Here is a 13407-nt window from a genome sequence, read left to right as displayed (position 1 = left end):
GAGAAAATAGTTTCTGATCAAGTTAGGGATTGGATAAACCAATATAAAATGCTATTTATGCAGCAATGCACGGAAAGTATACGAGACGGTAAGTGACTTTCGAATAACATATTTGCTATAGTCAATCATTAAATTGAGGCGCCTAGAATCAAACCCCGCCAAAACCTTTTACACACTTTTGTGGTGGAAAAGTCACAAAAAACTGACACAAACATACCGTTGGAAATACAAACATTTTTTTTCAATCACGTTGTTAATTATATTGTGTCAGAGTGACAAAATATGAAAGCAATCCAATAATCACAATTTAAAATATAAGGAAAAATGGTGGTTGGAAATTCGAATGTGGCGGGTTTCGATACTGAATGAAGGATTTGGCGGAGTTTGAAACTGACAGGAATTGGCTAGTGTTGAAAATCAGAACTAAATTTATGTTTTTGCTTCAAAGGGGTTTAAAAACTAAGTACAATTTATCAATAAAAAGAGGGAAAACCAATAATTTATGACATCATAGGATATCAATAATAAAATATAAAGTTGGAAAATACTTTAATGTATTATCAAACTTAGATTACACGGCCATTTGAAATATTAAAACTATTTCAGATTTCAGAATATAATGTTGTTAAATCTTAGAAAGAATGTATTTTTACATTATTTTTCTAAATGACATCAATACGTATTATCTTCTTCTTTCTCGTCTTCGTAGGAACACACGATTTCATTTGATTTTGCTTCAAAATGATTCGTTTGGATGGGTTGGATTTGAAATGCCAGTTGCCTGGCTTCTTTTGTACCTATTCTGCTTCCATTTTTCCAATCTTTAACTGGTACTGTTACCCCTATCTTATGAGCTGTACCATACTTACCAAGGATATGCTCATATTGCTCTGGTCTCAGAATCGTGTCTTTCTAGTCTCAAGTCTTTTCCTATTAACCCAAAATCGCTGAGCATTCTGGGAAGCCACATGACTGAGCACGGCACTCTCATTGGCTGTCTTGCACGTGGTGGAGTTTGAAACCAAGCATGGCCTAGCTCTGTTCGGATCTGACAGATTTTGAAACCAAGCCACATTTTCAACATTATTTTACAGTAGAATGTGGCGGGTTTAGCTACGATATAATGTTTTCTTTGAATTTAGCATGTTTAAAACTAAAGGATAGGATATATAAGTCAATTTGTATGAAAAATGGATTTGGCGGGATTTGATTCTTGGCGCCTCAATCATGTAATATATGTATGTTTGTATTCGCTCAGCCGCGTGTATTCTCAGTCGGTTACCTTGAACATTCAAAAACCGACGAGTTGTCATCATTGCGAATGGCTCATAGTTGTATATTTTTTCTTTATTTGAAAAAATGAAGAAATGAAAAAATGGATCCATTATATATATATATATATATATATATATATATATATATATATATATATATATATATACGGGGTGTATGAAAAGGCCGGGGCCACAGACCAGCTCTGTTATGAATAAACATATAAGAAATGGAAAGGGAGTAAAGTTGTTTGAAATAAGTGATTTATAATCTAAAATGTTGGAATTTTTCCGATAATAGCAGTCGTTTGGACTCCACACTGGTAAGACGCCCTACCGTAGTAGCAAGAAAGCTTTGGGCCGGCCAGTTGGTGCGTGCTTCGCTTTTGGCTTTTTACGCTTGCACTTGAAACGCATGCTTTCATATAATCTGCCTTTTGTTGTACTTGCAAACGATGCTTTAGACCCTTCGTAGAGCGTCATAGCATCGCTGGCCGTTAATTGGCTATTGACTTGACTTGCGTCAAAAGCTTGCGTCAAGCTTGAATGGAATACTAAATGCAAGGTTGCACCCATGTCACTTCGTTACTGGAATCCAGCTTGCGGCACACTTGCACGTTTTCCAATCAAGCTGGATGCAAGCTTGACCGACTTTGCAATTCAAGCTTACAGCAAGCGGTTTGCAAGTTGTTTCTGCTACTGGGGATGTTTAGTAAAAAAAATCCAGTTCAGCACTTTGAACGGAACGTAAGGACATGCATAAGTCACACAGGATATATACAGATTTGTTAGTGAGGGAACTTAGGACACATCCAATTCATTTCCAACAATATTGTATTGTTGCTATGGTGAGGGCACAAGGAAAATTCCTGCTAAACTGGCAACGTTGCTTTTTCATTTAACATAAGGTGTTTGAAGTGAGAAGCCCAAATGGATGGTACAATTGGGAAAAAATCCACTATTTTGATTGAAAATCGACCATTTCGAAACGTCTTTCTTTTTCCATTTTTCATATCTTCCTTCATAATGGAGTTGGCCTATGACCCCAGACATTTGATACACCCGGTATATACAATAGAATTTTGACTATACGGCCGAGTTGCAAAAAAGTTCCGTAATAAAATTAGGATTTGTTTGGATGATCTACTCGAATTTTAACACCTTCATAAAAAAAAACAACTTTGCCTAGGAGTAGTCATTTGTCAAGTTCTTTTTCAAAAACTAAAAACTGTAAGTTTGACTTCTTAGCTCGACCTTTTCACATTTGTATAGAGTAATGCGGAAGCGACTTTCATATTTGAACATTGCGCAGACGCAATAGCTTGAAGTGCTTTGCAGGCGGGCAATTTGAAGAGGATAGGCTGCCATTTCATAAGAACACTAGAACAGTTAACGTAACATAGATATCGTTGAAGCGTTACACAATGTGTTTTCTGTCTGTTCGCACTTATTACGAAATGGAGTCTGTTATTGAAGTGCAGCGATTGTTAAAGCAATATTTCATTGTTAGCTAACATTGCTGCAAAGGTCGATTACAACTGTTGCAGTTAGAGACCGGATATTTAGGCACTCAAAACCTGGAAAATAGGCAGGCAAATAGGCACTTAAAATGTAAAAAATAGGCAGTAAAATAGGCACTAAAATGTAACTCGAAATAATGGAGATAAATAGTGAATACGATTAAAAACTAGATTCAAGTCACAGATAATGTTCAATGAATATAGAAACATACCTGTTTGTTAATGTCTTCTTTTACTTTACGGTATATATATAATATGTGTGTGTGTGTTATTGATATTTTATAAGTTATATATCTTCCTAATGAAGGCTTATTTTGAGGAAAATGCATAGAATAGGCAACATTAAGCACTAAAACAATTATTTAGGCAGTAACGGACGAAATAGGAAAAATAGGCAAGATAAAATTGGCTTAAATCGTAACTATAACCCCCCATATAAACTTTAAAACGTTATTTTTGATCATATCTTTAGTATTAAAGAATAGGCATTTTACCTAACATCCGGTCTCTAGTTGCAGTGTTCTTATAAAATGGCACCCTATCACCTTCCAATGCACATCCCTCCGCAATTTACTCCAAGGTATCAAGCCTACGCAATATTCAACTTTCAAATATTCAATTGCGCCACCCTGTACAATCATTTATCAATGAACAGCAATATAAATTTAAATAGTATAAAAGAAAGAATTAGACCTATGCTTTACGTAAATGTTTTGCTTATTTTAAAATTGTATATACGTGCACTGTACAACATTTTGTTTCTTGCAATTAACACGTTAGCTGCCAATGGTGAATTTTGTTGTTCACCGGTAGACTGCCAAGCGTACTTACTTACATTATTCTTGTTTTGTTCATATTTTTTAAACATAATATTAATATTGAAACATAATCTAAGGCAAGGTATTGAATCCGCGTGCATAAAAGTTGGGGATCCGATCGGACCTACGTGTGTATATTTTGTTTATGGGCAAGGGGATAAATTACAGTTGAACTGGCAACTCTGTTAGAAAGTTATTTGTTTATTAGTACATGTGCAGAAGTGGGAAGTGTGGATATATTCATCTTGCTTTTAGTGCTAATAAGTAATATCTTTGTGCAATGAAAAACGAAGAAATATGCGCAGAACTCGATCTCATTAGTAATAGCAGTGTAGTGATCTAGACTTTTCTGAAAATTCAGCAAATGACAGGGACACTGATATCTTGTGAAAATAAATTAGAAAAAATAATGAATCCATTGTTAAACTTTTTAACATGTCATTGAACAAGCAACACGTAGGTCCGATCGGGTCTACAAAAGCAGCAAATGCTTGTTACTTGCTATTTAGCGCCTCTAGCGGCGTTAATAATCAATATCAAAGACCAAAAAACCTACATGTGTAATAAAAACACTACATTTCATTAACAGTAGAGACAGGATTTTTACAATACAAGTACTCTAACGTCAATTCGACGAATTAGAAATTGTGGGTCCGATCGGACCTACAAGAACATTTTCTTAGATCACTCAGTAAATCCGATCGGACCCACATGGCAGGTAACGTGTTAAGTTAGACATAATCAAATGTATCTTAAAAGATGTATAATATCTTAAACGAACTTATAAAAGTTAAAAACTTCATTACTGACCTCTCTATGTCTGTGTGTATCTATTATTTGCGATTTTTTTTTTCAATTTTGAGCCCACCATTCGATGGATCATCAAAAACTATCTGAGAAAAATAATGAAATTTTCCGCATCACTCTTAACGTTTCCGAGATATTGGCCAAAAAAGTTCCCTTTTTCGGGAGATTTAAGGAGCCATATTTCGAGAACCATAAGTCATAGAGAGATGATATTTTGCGAATTTTTCCATTTTGAGCCTTCCATTTTGAGCATGTGTCGTCGTAAAACAACATATCGTTTAAAACAACGTAAAACAACTGTTAAACGTTTTAACAGAACTCTTAAACAAAACATGTGGAAAAAATTTAGTACTCAAGGAAATTATAAATAGGTAGATATATTACAAGAATTGTTTAATGAGTTTAATAATAAAGTACACAAAACAATTGGTATACAACCTGTAGAAGTTAATAAGAAAAAATAATTCTTTTTAAGTTTGCTCTGGCAATGCTCTTTTAACATTCTTAACTGGTTATTGGGGGCGCGGTGGCTCAGTGGTAGAGCGTTCACCTCTGGTGCTTGGGGTCCCGGGTTCGATCCCAGCCTCCGCCAAGTGAACTTTGTGGTGGACAAACACCGTGCTCGTGGGTTTTCTCGGGGTTCTCCCGTTTCCTCCCACTTTCTTCATTCCACCATTTCACTCATCTCTCATAATCACCGTCTCCTTTAGCCTAACCGGCATAACCGTGGGACGTAAAACTTAAAAAAAGAAGAAGATTTTAACTGGTTATTCTTGTATTTCCTTTTTCGGTTATAAATTTTTAGAACTTGCACTACAGCACAGAACAAACAGCTATAACAACGCAACAGAAGTAAACTTCGTTTTTTTTTTTTTTTTTTTTGGCTGAAAGTACTAATAATTCTTATCAAGTTGTATCTGAAGGAAGTTTCTAAATACTGAATAACTTATATAATTCCTAAATTCTCAATATTCTTTCTTAATTGTTCTTATGATATTAGCATACTTTTTTTTTTTTTTTTTTTAAAAATGGAGATTGTGTTGAATAGCTTTAAGCAACAGAGTTAGTAAAAGAGAAGAGGGCGGAATTCAGAGAAAATTCGTTAACCAAGCGTTAGTCACGAGATTAGTTAGTGTCGTATTAGGCCTATACTAACGAAGATATACTTTTTGCCATTCAGAGTCTGTTTGGAGAGTTTAGCTAATAAGTTGATTTGAATATCATTAACTAATATAACCTCAATACCTCGAGTGAGGAAAAAATAAATGTGGCAACTACGGAAATCTAGACGTGCGCATGCGTGGTCTGTAAAATTGAAAATATATGAAATACGAAATGTTTTCTTTGTGTTTTGATATCACAACAACTTATAAATAGTTACGAAATCGAATTATAATTAATGTATTCATTTCTGGTGGATGTATTTACTGGGAAAATAAGTAGAAGTCAATTAATATTAGTGACAATAGATAGATTATGTTGTAATTATGAGGGAAGATAATTTATCGATCAGTTGTATGTATCCCTCAGAAAATTGGAAATTTTCTACTCATCTCTCATTGTTCACTTTAAGAAACAATTCTGTCATTGTAGAGGACTTGGCTAAATAGCTGCTTCATAGATAAATCAACCGACGAGGTAAAAGGAAAGAAAGACAGGTAATTGGTCGCCTTTGAATTCTCATGTTGTAAGCTTTTTGTGGTTAAACCGCGGCTAAACCAGAGCATTCTGTGCTCTAAATTAAGGCATTTATTCCGAAGTTGGTCGTCCGCCTAGTTTTTTTGGGCTAAAAGTGTAATAATTAGTTCCGTTGTATACTAAAGTTTAATATTTAATTCGAATAGTATTGCCGAGCGACCGTTAGCGAGTGAAGGCGGGTTAGAGCCCCGCAGGGCACGTTGTTTTCTGTCTTTATTATGAGAGTATCAGGGTTCGTTTCCTGTAGGCTACCGTTTGTATAAACAGATTCAATGGTATCGGGTTTGATCCCTGAATGTCTTGTACTGATTCATGAAAGGAAACTGACTCTTGGACTAAGAATACCAACCCGCAAGTAAACATTAACCAAGAACTAAACTGGTGAAGCTCAGAATTCAAACCATGGACTTATGATACGTATCGTGTTCGTGATTATTCCTTGCTTCCACCTCAGCTGAATCAGCTGATTGTTCCATTCGTGGTTACCCAGTGTACGGTCAGTGTTCGGGGAACGTTGGGTGCGACATCTATTTCTTTTCCATGTATTCCGCGGAAAACAATACCAACCTGTTGCACTGCTGAAACTATAAATATGATGAATAAAATACATGCACAATACTTATCCTCTAACAAAATATTATTATGTAGCATGCACCCTTTTACGTCACTTGCATGTCAATTAACACACACAAACACATATTTGATACGTATATTTCAAACTATTTAATTATGGTAGCACTTCACATTTTACAAGCACTAAAATATTTTTCAAATTGTAATAATGTGGCCCAGTATTACGCGACGACCGAATACCAATATTTCCGAGAGTCTTTACGGTTACGAAAGTCGAATCATTGAAGACGTTGGCGTGGTCACTGTTCGATGAAGATGAGGATTTTTAGCACTGTTTATTAGAATGTTCACTCCTGCTGCATGCTGGTTCCATTCTTGCTAACACTGGCTACTCCACTACATCATTTTGTAGGTTTTGTAGATAATTAAAACTTAGATGCATTTTCATATTGAAATCTTTTTAAATTACTTTTCTAGTTGAAACATTACTAATGAAATTAACACAAAGAATTGCATTGAAACTTTTGAGATAGCGTTTATCACTGTATAAAACATTAGAGTGGATGGTAGTATATTCTAATCTCTTTCGTTGCCAAAGTTCCATTCTCTGCGTCCAGTCATTGCTATCCACTTCTCTTGCAATGAAGACGCATGAATACATTATGGGGATGAAAGATAGTTCCCACAAAACATTCAGTTTTTAGGTAACTGTTTCACTAATAAAAGATAATTGAGTACTTATTGGATTATTGAAAGCACATTAACCACATTTAAACAGATAATAATATTAATAATTTGTCATTAATACAAAATATGCTCATTTTTGCATATAGTCCGCTGCTGCCTTAAGCCCTGCAATTTAGCTTTCGAAGGTGAGGAGAAGGAAATTAAGCTGAGTTGAATTCTTCGTTCATATATAGCCATACGAAGAGAAGAGTAGGTGGGCAGCCGCCAACACACATAGAAACTTGAATGAGCAAGAAACTTCGCAGCATTCAAATTCTAAGAATTTTGTCTTGGTTCGCACTAATTCCAAGAAGTCCTCTTCCGTATACGAGGGTTGATTAAAGAGTACGTATAACGATAGCATTATATTATTACAACTAAATGAGAAGGGGGGGACCTGTGTTCTAGAACCTTGCTGTCATGTTGGTTATGTTACCGTTTCAATGACAAGTATAACTTTCTTTACGTTTCTTTGCAGTTATTTGCTTACCGCATTTTCTACAATCTATTTTTAGATTTACTAAGCCATGGCTTTTACTTACTTTTAGTAGATTTTTCGATTATCACCAGCCATGTTTACGAAACAAATGCTCATGAAGTAACCTTGCACCAAGTAGTTCCATCCACTTGCCAAATAGTTCCATGTTTAGAACCGTTCATATAAGAAAATAAACACAACTTTCGTTCTCCTTATACATTATCAAGCACACAAACAAGCAAATTATTAATTTCTTCCAGGTAAATTTTCAAAATTTTGCTAGGAACGGACAACCAACTTTGGAACTTAACCCAAATTAATTAATCACATGTGATTAAATTAGTCAACTACTACGCGCTAATCAGAGATTCTGAATACTTCTGATAATCATAACAGTCAAATCCTTGATAATGCGCTAATTATACGTCAAAACTGCATAAGGTCCAGAATGTTTGTTGTAATTATTATACTCAATCTTTAACATTAATTTATCGCTATTGTATGTTTTCGTCCTTTATTTGATTTTCTTTATGTCAGAGTGTATATATATATATATATATATATATATATATATATATATATATATATATATATATATATATATATATATATATTAGGGTGGTCCTTAATTTTTGATTTCCGAATTTCTTTGGACTCACCCCCTAAAATGGTTCCATATGGGACTAAATTAAGGAAAGAGAAAAATTAACTTCATTGAATAATATTAAATGGTGCCCCAAGCGACCTAAAATTTTGAATCCGATTACAGTACATAATATATGGGAAAAATCTGGAATAAAATCTTGTAATTTAGAAACGGCTTAAAGGAACGCGACAATACCCTGTATAATGGAACTAGAGGAAGAAACACACCTAATGTTGTATAGTATTGTCACAGCGGCCATCTTAAAGTCCGCCATCTTGGATTCACATCAAAATTTTCAAATAGGAAGAGGGTCATGTGACATATCTTTTTGAGGTGGCGTTTTACCAGAAACACAAATCTGGCACTATTTTAAAGATAGCTTTAGTCGTCTAAGAATTATTACCTGTAAAAATATTTCTCTTTTTCACAAGTAATAACTCTAACTAACTAACTAACTCTATGGCCTATGGAACCCGGAGGTTCAATGCCACGTTCACAAAAGCTCTCCACTGATTTCTATCCTTAGCCAATTGGATCCAGTTTCTACTTCGTATTCCAATCTCTGCGAGATCCATCTTAATATTGTCCTCCCATCTGCGCCTAGGTCTTCCTAATGGTCGTTTTCCGATTGGTCTTCCAGTCAAGACTTTGAAAGCGTTTCTACTTTCTTTTATTCTAGCTACATGACCCGCCCACCTAAACCTTCTAGACTTGATGACCCTAACAATGTTGGGTAAACCATATAACTTATGTAGTTCCTCATTATGAAGTTTCCGCCATTCCCCATTCCCGTTCCTCTTGGGTCCGAATATTCGTCTCAAGTAATAACTCTTACACAACTAAATGTAAAGACATGAGTTTGGCTCGAAAAGAACAAGAGGGATATGCACGGCTTCATTAGAAAGAGGAACGCAAAAGAAAAATGCACTTCTGAAAATGATTTGTATGAATTTTACACCAAAATACACGGAGGTAAGCATTTCAAGAAATGAAGAGGAAAACCCAGTTGAGTATGTAAGATAAAATGTAAATATGTGCCTGTGTTGCTGCTCTTGATCGATACAAGTCCACTGATAGAACGAGAATACATATTCTGACAGCGACGGCAGAAACATTAGGCCATAATGTAAAGGAACTAGTAATAAATATGCATTGATGCTGAGAGAAAATCCGTAGCGAAGTTGCATAAGACCACAAAAACAATTTCGGAGTACATCAAGTGTGTTAGTTGTGCAATGAGACGGAAAACTACTGCCGAATTTGACTGGTAGAGAGACTAGCGACGGGTTATCAGTATTTATTACAGGAGATGCTCATGAGAGGTTAATTGGTGTTCTCAGTTTATCATCATGAAGAGGAGAACGAACATATTATTTCTACTACAGTTCATTAGCTTGAAGAATGGAGCTTGGTAAAGTTCGTGCAGGCAGTTTGTTGTCACACTATTCCCTGCAATATGTGTCATGTGAACGGTGCTTTCATTCTGCTAGAGCAGATGCTCCAAAATGATCTTCTATACCTTTCTTGTAGACACTACATTTATGAATTGGTTTTAAAATGTGTATTTGACAAGTGTTGTGTTTCGTTTGCATCTGGACCGGACGTTCCCGTATTTAAGCATTTTCAGAACGATTGGTCTAAAATAGATTGTACTAACTTTATTCCAGAATTGATTATGATAATGACGTAAGGAACAACATTTCAGATGTAAGAAATGAAGTATTGAATTTTGCTATCAAACTTGTAGAAGCAGGACACCACAGAGAAGATTACAGTAAATCTTTAGAACTGAGATTCTTGGATGGCATACCTCCTTGAAGAGTTTTCTTTCGTTTGCCTGGAGCAATTCACCATGCAAGGTAGATGGGAAAAGCAATATACTGTTTAAAAATATTCCTCTTTCGCCAAAAGTTTCGTTTAACGAAGCAAATAGAAACGGGTCTTCGGAATGCATGAATTTTTCTGATACGACTATATGTCCAAGCTTGATTTAAATGTGATCAAGTATCCCATTCACCATTACAAGACCTGCAATTTTTGAAAGCTTTGTACAGTTATAGGCAAATAGATAGTGAATTATCTGAAGTGGCTCTTTCTAAATTTTCTCGGCATCTCTGGTACTTGAAGGAGGAATACGTAGCATTGGAGTTTTTTGATGATGAAGTTAACATAGTGGAAAAACAAAAATTGGTAGGAAGAATTAAAACTGTAAGGAGAGACCGTGAAGCAGCAAAGAGGCTTGACGCAAGGATAATATAAAAATTCTTGCGAAAAGAGAAATCAGTGATTTTGATACAACAAACAATTTTTTCTCGTGAGATTTAAAATACCCAAAGGGTTTCTTGAGTGTGATCCGATTTCATGGTCAGATAACAATGACTATCTTGAAGGAAAGACAATAGTTAAATTCATCTCTGTAATAAACGATGCAGCAGAAAGGGGAGTGAAACTAACAGAATATTACAACATCGTTTTTACGAAAAATGAGTATCAGAAAAAGTTTATTTTGCACATAGTGAATTCTCATAGATAATCTTTTCCTAGATGTGACAAAAGTGAACTGTGTAATATATAAGATTGAAAACCTATCGAAAACTTACCCCAAAGCTACAGTATTACATAAATAAGGGATATTTCAATTTCTTCCATGTTATATTTTTTTCTTTTTCCTCATAATGGTCTATGAATCATCTTGATGGAAAAACTTATTGGTAGTTCATGGGGAAACAAAGATTTAACTTTCTCTAGCAGTTTGTTTCCAGTTTATGTAAAATACTTCCAAAATTCTTACAAATCTGTGGTCAATAATTACAATAAAATAACATTACATCGAAGCATTTCGTTTTTCACACGTAATAACTCTTACAAGATTATTGGTAGCTTGAAAATAATACGAGATTTGTGTTTCTGGGGAAACGCCACCTCAAAATGATATGTAACATGATCCTCTTCCTATTTAAAAATTTTGACCTGAATTCAAGATGGCGGACTTCAAGATGGTCGCCATAATAATGCTATACAAAATTAGGTTGGTCATTTCCTCTAGTTCCATTATCCAAGATATCTTTCCATTCCCTTAAGCCGTTTGTAAATTACAAGAGTTTATTCCAGCTTTTCCCCATATACTATGTATTGTAAACGCATTCAAAATTTTAGGTCGTTTGGGGCACCATTTAAAATTATTCAATGGATCTAATTTTTTTCCTGGCTTAAGTTTGTCCCATATGGAACCATTTTAGGGGGTGAGTCCAAGGAAATTCCTAAATTTATTTTTGCCCATATAAATAACGACCACCCTAATATATATATATATATATATATATATATATATATATATATATATATATATCGTACGAGTTCAACCGAACTTATCCGATAAAGATCAAACTTGGCATGGTGATATAGAGATTGTTTCCGATCTATGGTGATGATTTCAAACTGCACTTACCTTAAGAGAAACCATGTCGCCACCATCGTGAGTACTCTATTTGGTGGCCCCTGCATCTGGACAATTGCCCGACAGCAAAGTTTCCACCGTAGTAAACTGGCTTGCAGTGTAGTAATGTCAAGTTGCAACCACTCCGCCTGACAAGCTTTCCATAGCCCTTCAACGGTGCAGTGTCTCCTGTGAAGCAAAGCTCGTTTCTGAAGACCGAAGGCGCAAAAGTCCATCGATGATGCATCAGAGGACTTCACTGGATTGTCTGTGAATGAAATGGTGCGAATTCCAGTTTCTTCTGCTATTTGTTTGAAGGAGGAGGCAGGATGAGCGAGATGTGTGACTTGACGCCTTGTCTTGATGCACGCACACATGATTATTGTCTCTTCCGTAGATGTGAGAAATGTCATGGCCATAAACGGGTGTCAGAACGTTCTCCTGATAATATTCCGAATTCACCTTCGTATTTTTGGCAACACGATATGTGGTCAGCTTGCCCTGATACGAATATCCAGCAATGATCATGAAGCCTGTGCCAAAACTTTCCTTGCATTCACTGAACCATCTTTGAAAGTCTCTTGCACTTGTCGACAGATAAAAAAAAAGCACGTGGTTTGTGATAGTCAACCAGATAACATATGCTTCGTCCAATGTTACAACAAACGTCCCTTTTTCACCGGCCAAATACCGCTTTACAGCTTTCGACAATTGGTGCAACTTTCCTGGATGTGTTTTGACAAGAGCTTATGAACCTTTCCGTCGCCTTACCAACCTCAAATCACGGTGAATGATGGTATGCACTGTCTTCAGTGAGGTCTGTAGCCGGTTTACGATACTCCTCTGTGTGGGTGGCTTCTCCCTCGTAACTAGAGCAACGATTTCCCGAATTTTAGCTCGTGTGCGGCTAGTGGGAGGCCTGGGTTTGGCCTGTTTCTGCCACAAAGGAATCTTTACCTGTCCCTTTCAACGCCTGTGATATACCATTTTTCAACACAGTCAATCCACGCTTCTTGCACAGATTGATAATAGCACTATAACTGTAGTTCACGTCGGAAAAGGCAGTTATGTAGCCTTCCCAATAAGCACATATTTTCGGTGGTATTTGTCTCGATATGCACGTACCACACTTGAGACGTACAGTCAAGGGTTCAAGGTGTCCACACGACTGGCAGCTTCCTTCTCGTCCCGCTTGGTGGTGCTGCACAAGGTGTACAATTTCGTAACCATAGATCGGAAACAACCTCTGTAGACTTTGACTTGCTGTACACGAGTATGAAATATTATGTTGTGCAGGATTTTGATTCACGAGTTATGGACAGTCAAATGTTACGTCATATTTTGAAAAACGCAAGCCCCTACATCAAACTTATCTGATCGAGATCAAGCTTGGCATGATGATAGAACTTGAGCTGGTATACAAGTGTGTGAAAT

The sequence above is a fragment of the Thermobia domestica genome, chromosome 3 (genome assembly GCF_964235325.1).
Source record: "Thermobia domestica chromosome 3, izTheDome1.hap1.1, whole genome shotgun sequence".
NCBI lineage: Eukaryota > Metazoa > Arthropoda > Insecta > Zygentoma > Lepismatidae > Thermobia > Thermobia domestica.
The sequence above is the reverse complement of the archived record's forward strand: the minus strand, read 5'-3'. Positions refer to the sequence as shown.